General features: G+C 46.1%; 1 pseudogene; it reads right to left on the bottom strand.

Annotated features, from left to right (window-relative positions):
* Nucleotides 1-5,992: 5,992 nt before the first annotated feature.
* Nucleotides 5,993-6,438, bottom strand: LOC101999103 (annotated as a pseudogene).
* Nucleotides 6,439-9,210: the final 2,772 nt, after the last annotated feature.

Here is a 9,210-nt window from a genome sequence, read left to right as displayed (position 1 = left end):
AAGGCAAGCATTCGCTAGGAAGATCATCATTGCAGGAAGATGGTATTGATAATTGCAGGTTAGATGAAGAATTTTAGGACTCTGTAGGAGTGGAGGAAGAGATGGCTCAGCCGTTAAGAGCACTTGCTGCTCTTCCAGAGGACCACGTTTGGTTCCCAAATCCACTCCAGGGGATCGATTGCCTTCTTGCAGCCTCCTTGGGCAGAAACAGTTAGATCTCTGTGAGTCTGGGGCCAGCCTACGCTACATGTTTCCAGGAAATCCAGGGCTACATAGAGAGACCTGGCCTCAAAATAGAAGAATAGTAAGAAGGAGGAAGAATTTTAGGGATCTCACAATGAGCGTCCTGTGTGAATATGCGCACATGTACACGATTAGTCAGTAGAGAAAAGGACCCGTGGAGAAAGAGGACAGGAAGGCAGGCTCTGTAGCCCCAAAGAGGAAAGGATCAAATGAAGGTTAAGCCACCTTTGCTGGCTCCCAACGCTGACCGGGCACAACTGAGATGTCAACCCCTTCGTTCTTTCTACACATCCGCTAATCCTCTCCAGTTCATTCTTAGGTTTGTTATCACCGGATGAGTTTAGACTGATGAGTCTCCCACAGACGTAAAATCTAATCCAATGACTAGTAACCGTAGCAACAGCAAATGCAGCCACAATGCGGCTGGCTGACCATTTATGGGGACTTTGTTAGGGGGCTGTGCCTGGCACCGACTATAAGTGGTGCGAGAACTTTAGGACGTTCTCTCTGCCTCCTCCAAACTTACAGTGTCCCTAGAGAGACAAGCATATAGGCAACCAACTCAACATGAAGGGGGAAAGATGTGGAATCACAGGCAGTGTGCACCAGGGTTAGTACTGGGAGGCAAGAATCCGCCAAGGGTATCACTTCCCAAAGCCAAGTGCGATCACGTGACCGTGGTAGAGGAAAAGCAGCCACCTGGGAGTGTTTACACCACAGAAAGAGCCAACACTACAGATCGGGGCTTATTCCCACGAAGAGGTGATTGCTAAACCCTGGCCATTGCTGTGCCCAGGTGAGGGGACACCTGAACAGGTCCTGCAGGTGGAGCTGAGTTCTCTCCCTGAGACGTATGTTCTGGGTCTCTGTCCACTCTTGATGTTTTTTCTTTTCTATCAGTTCTGGGTTGGCTTCCCAGGTCCAGCTGTGGCAGAGGGAAATGACAGTGGATGAGTCTTTGGGGCACTTAACCTCTCCCTCACCCCTCGTCCCCATGCACAGGCTGAAGCGCACGTCACCGTCATCAAATCCAATGAGCAGGGCCAAAAACCTGAACGAGCTCAACATTGTAGAGATGGAAATCCCCATTCCCTGAGAATTTTCCTATTTAACGTAATCTAAGTGATCAGATTCACTAAAATGTGTGCTTTAGAGGTAGTTGGGTGTATCGATGTTCATTGAAAGATAATAAACGGGAGGCCACGGTCTCTACCAGCTTTTTCTCGCTGTTAAGTGCGTGTATATTGCCTTTAAAATAATTATTGAACCATTAAGGGTTTATGGAAAGACATTCACAGTCCAATAAGACGTTTCTGTGTTTTGTAGGTACCCATAAAATTCGGAATGAAAACGTGAAAAGAATACTACACCCACGCAATGGGAAGTGGCGCTTGCTTGTTCTGTGTCCTGTAGAGGATGGTTTGGAGTCAGCTGGGGCAGCTGGTGAGATTCCTAGAGCATCGTGGTACGCACCCATCTTTGACTTCGGTTCCTTTTTCAAAGTCGAAAGAGGCATCTGCAAGGAACCGTAAAAAGTCAGTACAGAATCAGGTCATCTGGGGAAGGCAGCGCATCTCCTAGTGTCTACCTGAATCCACGCTTATGGGGTTGTGGGAGGCGGGAGAGCATCTTAAGCGTCACGCTCCACCTCAGTGCAGCATTGACAATGGACTCCTCGCTATGAACACGCTGCTGCTCTGGGGACAAGATTGTTCAAAGAGGCCATGGGTTTGTGGCAGTGGTCTCCAGGGGCAGGCCACAGGCCTACCAGTCACATTAACAGGCGGGCCAAGGGGGCTCCCGGGACAGTGACACAAGAAGGGAGGAAAATAGGAGAAATCCCGTTGGGGGAAATTCCATGAACCTCGCTAATTTTCCACAGCTGCTAAAGCCGGCTTCCCAGGATTGCATCACTGAGTGCCCAGCTCCAGCTCCAGGCTTGTCCAACATATCATTCCCTCCAAATGCTGGGATCTCTGGAACAATCTTCCATCTTCCTTTTAAGAAAACACATATGGCGGATCATGCCCAGCACCCGCTGTAAAACACATATGAGCCAGGCACTGGTGGATCACGCCTTTAATCCCAGCACTTGAGAGGCAGAGGCAGGCAGATCTCTGTGAGTTTGAAGCCAGCCTGATCTACAAGAGCTAGTTCCAGGATAGGCTCCAAGCTACAGAGAAACCCTATCTCAAAAAACAAAAACAAACCAAAAACAGCAACAAGGAAAACACGTATGTCTCTCTCTTTATTTATTTTTTATTTTTTCCTAGCTATTTTTTAAATTTTATAACTTATTTATTTGCATTTTTTGTACACCAATGTTTTGCCTAGAGGTATGCCTGTGTGAGGGAGTCAGATCCCCCGGAACAGGAGTTAAAGACAGTTGTGAATCGTCATGTGGGTGCTGAGAATTGAACCGGGGACCTCTGGAAGAGCAGCCAGTGCTCTTAACCCTTGAACCATTTTTCCAACCCCTATTTTTTTCTTTTTTGTTTTGTTTTGTTTTTGTTTCTCAACACAGGGTTTTTCTGTGTAGCCCTACAGCCCTGGCTGTCCTGGATCTCACGCCGTAGATCGGCCTGGCCTCAAACTCCCAGAGATTCGCCTACCTCTGCTTCCTGTGTGCTGAGATTAAAGGCGTGTGTGCCACACCCGGCTCACAGATGTCTCTCTTGATGAATAAGCTGTTTCTCAGTTGATTATCCTCCAACTTTTCCTGAATTATCCATTTTTCCAAAGACTTAAGAAGTCCGGCGCTTGAGTGTGTTCTTGTGCAAATTCATATTAACAGTTCCCAAAGTGGGGTCTATGAGCCCTTGAGGGGGCCAAGATTCGTTGGGGGCTCCCTGATGATCTCTCTCTCCCCCTCTCTCTGTGTGTATGTGTGTAGAGATGTATATAACATATATATGCTTTCATGCATAAGACATATACACTATGAACATTTGCAAAGTAGAAAACAAGGCATCAGTGAGATCAGCAAATAAGGAGCCACGCTATTCCTCTTCTGTTTTGCTGCTTTGGAAAATACAATTTGTCTTGTTTTTCTGATTTTTCGAGACAGGGTTTCCCTGTAGCTTTGGAGCCTGTCCTGGAACTAGCTCTCGTAGACCAGGCTGGCCTTGAACTCACAGAGATCCGCCTGCCTCTGCCTCCTGAGTGCTAGGATTAAAGGCATGCGCCACCACTAGAAAATACAATTATTTTAATGAGAATCCATATGTGAGCATGGAAAGAATTTACTATTGTTGTTTTGATTGTTCTAATTTGGTTTTGTAGTGCTAAGGGTCAAATATGGGGCCTGTGCACATTAGACAAGCCTTTGATCATTCTCAAATAAAACAGTCTCAGGACTGTTTTATAGTAATCTAATAAATCATGATTGTAAATGCCTTCATTTTAGTCTCTGAAATGATAAGCATAGATGGATATGACTCGCAGGCAAAAATTCATTAACACTTCATTATAAAGGGAATTTTAAAACTAATTTGTGTGGGGGCTGGAGAGATGGCTTAGCTGTTAAGAGCAGTGGCTGCTTTTCCAGAGGACCCGGGTTCGACTCCCAGCACCTACACGGTGGCTCATAACTGTCTGTAAATCTAGTTACAGGGATTGCAGAAGAGAATAATAACTAATTTATGTGTCTGGGTGTCTTGTTTGCATATAGATCTGTGGACCATGGGGGTGTCTGTTCCCACAAAGGCCAGCAGAGGGCGTTGGAGCCCCTGAGGCTAAAGTTACAGATGGCTGTGAGCCACCCGTGGGTGCCGGGAATCAAAGTCAAGTTCTCTGGAAGAGCAGCCAGAGCTCTTAACCGCTGAACCATCTCTACAGACCCTTAAATTTTAACTCTTTAAATGGAGACTGTAAATATCTCTAGAAAAGTGCATTTGAACTAGATTTCAGGTCTTTTTAAATCCCAGTCCCTTGTAACTCAAAAGTGTAATCTAACAAATTAGTTATTTTGAATTTACAGGGGACAGTCAGTAACTCAGCAATATATAAACACCAGCGAACAACTTAAATTACATGGTAAAAAGATTTAACCAGGAGCTAGAGGGATGGCTCAGAGGTCAAGAGCACTGGTTGCTGCTCTTCCAGAGGTGGGTGCTGGGGATTAATGAGATCTGTAATGAGATCTGGTGCCCTCTTCTGGCCTGCAAGCATACACGCAGGCAGAACACTGTATACATAATAAATGAATAAATCTTTAAAAAAAAAAAATTAGCCAACCTAAATGGCACATCCATATCTCCTCCTCAAGGCTCCTGGACACCATGGAAAGAAAGAACTGAGGGGAAAGGAGAGACATGACATGGCATTGCGCACACGAACTCTCCCCAGCTGTGGTTACCCCCACAAGATCTGCTTCTTAATGCTTTCCACTAGGGAGATGGTCCTGTCTGCAAAGTTCTCGGTGCCCAGGCAAGGGAACCTGGCTTCAGATCCCCAGCACCCACACGAGAGCCAGGCACACCAGGGCACACCTGCAATCCCAGCACTGAGAGGTGGAGACAGGGGGATGGATGGGGCTCCAAGGCATGGCTTTGGGCCCTAATGATGACCTGTTGGTCTATCTGAGCATCTCACTGTCCCTGTGTCCTTGTCTCCTAGTCTCTTTTGCTCTGTGTTTCTTGGGATTCCTCTATCAGGCCTGGCTGGGTGCAAGGACCCACTTCCTGCTTTCAGGGAATCTGCTGTCCCTGAAGCGGTGTTTCACAGGGTGACAGAAGCCACAGCAGAGTTCCATCCCTCTGGAGCGCAGAGAGACATGGTGACATTTCTGAGCATGTAGGCCAGATGGCAAGGTCCAAATCCTCCGTTTAATAACAGTTCCATTAAATGCCTGTCATTCACCACCCAAGCCAAGAAATATGACATCTCCAGCTCCACCCATCCGTCCCCATGTGGTTCCTTTCTCTGCTGTGACAACCACTCAATGACAGTCATCTCCTGGCTACTTCATTGTCTCACGTGTTTCTGTTTCTCCTGCTGACTACCGTGATTTTGGTTTGATGCCTTTGCCCACACCCCTTGGTAACCTCGTTTCTAAATAGCACGCGTGTGTTCTTGGATGTGGCTCACAGCAATGCTTCTGTGATCCTCATGGGCACTACCCAACCAGCTTATTCATCTTGAAGTGGAGTGATTACCCAAGGCAGCAGTCAGCAGTGAGTGGCTCCATTTAGCTGCCAATGAACGGCCGCCAAGCTGTAGGACTGGGAGCCAGTTTTATGGAAAGGGCACCTGGAAGATCTATTGCCAGGGCTGAAGAGATGTCTCAGAGGTTACGAGAACATAATTCTCTTTCAGAGGACACAGTTTCGGGTCCTAGCACCCACATCGAACAGTTTACAACCACTTGTAACTACAGCTCTGGGGATCTGACGCCCTCTTCCCGCCTCCTGGGGCACTTGCCTGCACATGTATGGACTTACACATAGACATATGTGATATAATTTTTTTTAACAAGTGAAAAGCATTTTTTTCACCAGTCATAGCAAAATACATATATACATATTTATAAAGAAGGCATAAGCTATTTCCAATATTACATGGTTTTGTTTGCTGAATGCAAACACCAGCCAAGAGAATAAAAATCACAGTTTCCCAAGAACAGTGTTTTATATTTTGGTTGAAAGAGTCTTACTATGTAGCCTAGGCCACACTCACACTTGGGAACTAAACATCTTCCTGTCTCAGCTGCACAGGCCTTGGGTGCTCATTACAACACAAACTTATTTCTGGCTGATTTTTCAAGAGGTGGTTGCTAGGTAACTGTAGACTCCTTAATAAAGACTGTGGCATCTTGATGTTCTTTTCATACTGGTACTCCTGGAAAAAGGTGGCTCCGTCTTTGAGGGGAAGTGTGTTTAGGTTTGTAAGAACTCAGGCTGTACCCTGGCCACTTTCCGGAATTCTTTTGTGTGGGTCTTGGGGCACTGCATCTCACACCAGCTAATGGGAACCATCTGGACACCCGATTCACTGTGGGCTACCACTACCCCTAACTCATTTTCAGCAGTGGTCAGCAGGTAATTGGACTGTGCGTCACCTAGGGAGATAACTTTGGCCAAAACTATGTCACCTGGGCGGAAACTCTTGTAAATTTCAACCTTGTCTTTTTCAGTTGCTCGGATATCTTACGGATAGTTCCTCGAAAAGCATTTTTTAGTGGTGTGGACCCCACATACAAGATGTGTACTTTGGCAAAATGTGAGTTGTTGCTAGAGACCTTACAGGTGACAACAGCTCCTACATCTGGAAGTAGCTGGGACTCTGTTTCTCTCATCACAGACACCACAGGAAGCGCGCCATTCTCGCTGGTCTTCGTCAGGCAGCCCGCCAGCGACGAAAAGATGTAGCCGTGCCGGGTGTAGGTGCCGCTCCCGGGGCTGCCTTCCTCCAAGTTACACAGACGTTCGCCTGCAGAAGAAATGCCGCATCAGCCACGGGCACCCAGAGGCTGGTTGTCACGCCGCATGGGACTGCTTGCGGAGACCGCTCACTTACCTGTGATATAAATTTTTAAGAACTAAAGAAAGAGATATCTTATTTACAATCTAGAATATTTATCTTTAAAAAATAATTTGCAACTGGGCAGTGGGGTCACACACTTTTAATCCCAGCACTTGGGAGGCAGAGGCAGGAGGATCTGTATGAGTTGGAAAGCAGCCTGGTCTACATAGTGAATTTCAGGACAGTCAGAGCTACACAGTGAGACCCTGTCTCAAAAAGGGGGGGGGGGCTTTAGTGGCTCTTCCAAAGGTCCCAGCACCTGCATAAAGCAGCACACAACTGCCTATAAACCCTTATCTTTGCCCTTATCTGGCCTTCGACAGCACACATGACACATACAAACATACACACACACACACACACAAACAACATAAATTCAAATGAAATAGTGTTTAAAAGCAGAATCATCAGGAAAGTCCTGCACCATCAATGAGAGGGCATAGTCTCAGCACACATTAGCATGTATTATGAAGCTTCTAGAATTCAATCAGTTAACATGAGCACAAAATAGACAGACAGACAGGAAAGCAGAATAGAAAATTCAGAAACATACCCAGTTGCACATGGGAACTTAGGATACCGTAAGGAAACGTTCCAAATCCACAAACCAGAAAGGAGCGGCTTGTTCACGTCTCAGAACCAGAAGTGATGGGGGACTGATACAGTTGCTTGTAGGAAACAAAAGGCAAATGCTTTGACATAGCAGGACAAGGCAAAGAGATGAGAGATGACTGAGAGAACATGGCTGCTGCGTGCCACAATCTTTTGGAAGATACGAAAGTGTAAGGATGTAGCTCATAGGAGAAAAACTCCAAGTTAGTCAAGAAAGAAAGAGGGGGAAGGGAGAGGGAGGAAGGAAGAGAGGGGATGAGGGAGGCAGAGAAGGAAGGAGGAAGGAAGAATGGGTGGAAGGAAGAAAGGAAGGAAGGAAAGAAGAAAGGGAGGGAGGGAGGGAGGAAGGAAGGAAGGAAGGAAGGAAGGAAGGAAGGAAGGAAGGAAGAAAGAAAGAGAAAATCTTTCTATTGGAAACACCCAAAGTAAAAATAACACCTAGTGGGTTTTACTGAGGACTGCCTAGAACTGTAATGGTTCAGAAGCATCCAGAGCTGGAGTCTGTAAGAAGGAAAGCCATCATGTATGTGTGATGTGATGGTGGGTGTGCTGGTTTAAATGAGAATGCCTCCTTAGTCTTAGGCATTTGAACATTTGGTTCCCAGCTGCTGGTGAGAGGTGGAGATCTGGGATTTGTTGCTGGTGCAAAAGATAAAGTAGAGAACAATGTTTATCATTTGCTACTGGTACCTTTTGTGTGTGTGAGTGTTTTGTCTACATGTATGCATGTGCACTCTGTGTGTGCAGAACCCACAGAGGCCAGAAGGGGGCATTAGATCCCTTGGAATTGAAGTCACTGATGGCTGTGAGCAGTCATGTGGGTGCTAGGAACTGAACTTGGGTCCTTTGCAAAAGCAGCCAGTGTTCTTAATTGTTGAGCTATCTCTCACTTCCCCGCCACTATTTTTCTATGAGGAGAAGTAGCATAAAAAGATACTTTAAAAGCAGTGGGTTTCATTAAACTATGTATAAACCCTTAAAATGGAGATATAAAGCTTAATACTTAAACACTATAACACTGTAAGGAAGGATGAAATACATTTAAGGATGCAAGGATAAGATAAAAGGTAGTGATATTTTTTATATACTATATCTTTTTCTTTTAAGAAAGGGAAATTGTATTTATTAATTTATTTATTTTGGCAATAAGGATTAAACCCAGGCCTTGACACTTGCTAGGCAAGAGCTCTACCACTGAACTATGGACGACCTTATCTTCAAATCAGTCTGTGAACCAAGAACAACCTACAGACACACTCTCCTGGCTTTCAGGGGTAATGGCAATGCTGGCTCCCTCTGGCAGTGTCCTTCTGTTTAGTGGAAGGTGGCAGGGACTTGAGGAAACCTCCTTCTGGTGCTTCTGAGAGCAAATCCCTGTGTGAGGAAGAAAGCCAGGCAGATGCAGAGACCCTGGTGACCCTGGATAGATCTGAAGTCCCAGAGTTACACCTTATGGCAGTTCCCTCTTTAATGTAAAAGTGCATGTTTTCATCTGGGTATGGTAGCCTTTAATCCCAGCACTCAGGAGGCAGAGGCAGGAGGATCTCTCTGAATTGAGGCCAACCTGGTCTGCAGAACAAGTTCCAAGACAGCCAAGGCTGTTACACCAAGAAACCCTGTCTTGAAAACCCCAAAGGAAAAAAAAAGTACATAATTTCTGGCCATCTTCACAAAAAAAGCTTTGAGAAGATGGCCCTGTGGGAGTAGCTGGTGCTTTAGCCTGAAGAAGCTGGCCCTGTGGGAGTAGCTGGTGCTTTAGCCTGGAGAAGCTGGCCCTCTGGGAGTAGCTGGTGCTTTAGCCTGGAGAAGCTGGCCCTCTGGGAGTAGCTGGTG

This window comes from Microtus ochrogaster, chromosome 2 (genome assembly GCF_000317375.1).
Source record: "Microtus ochrogaster isolate Prairie Vole_2 chromosome 2, MicOch1.0, whole genome shotgun sequence".
Taxonomy (NCBI): Eukaryota; Metazoa; Chordata; class Mammalia; order Rodentia; family Cricetidae; genus Microtus; species Microtus ochrogaster.
Note: the sequence above shows the minus strand (reverse complement) of the source record. Positions and strands in the feature narration are given on the sequence as shown.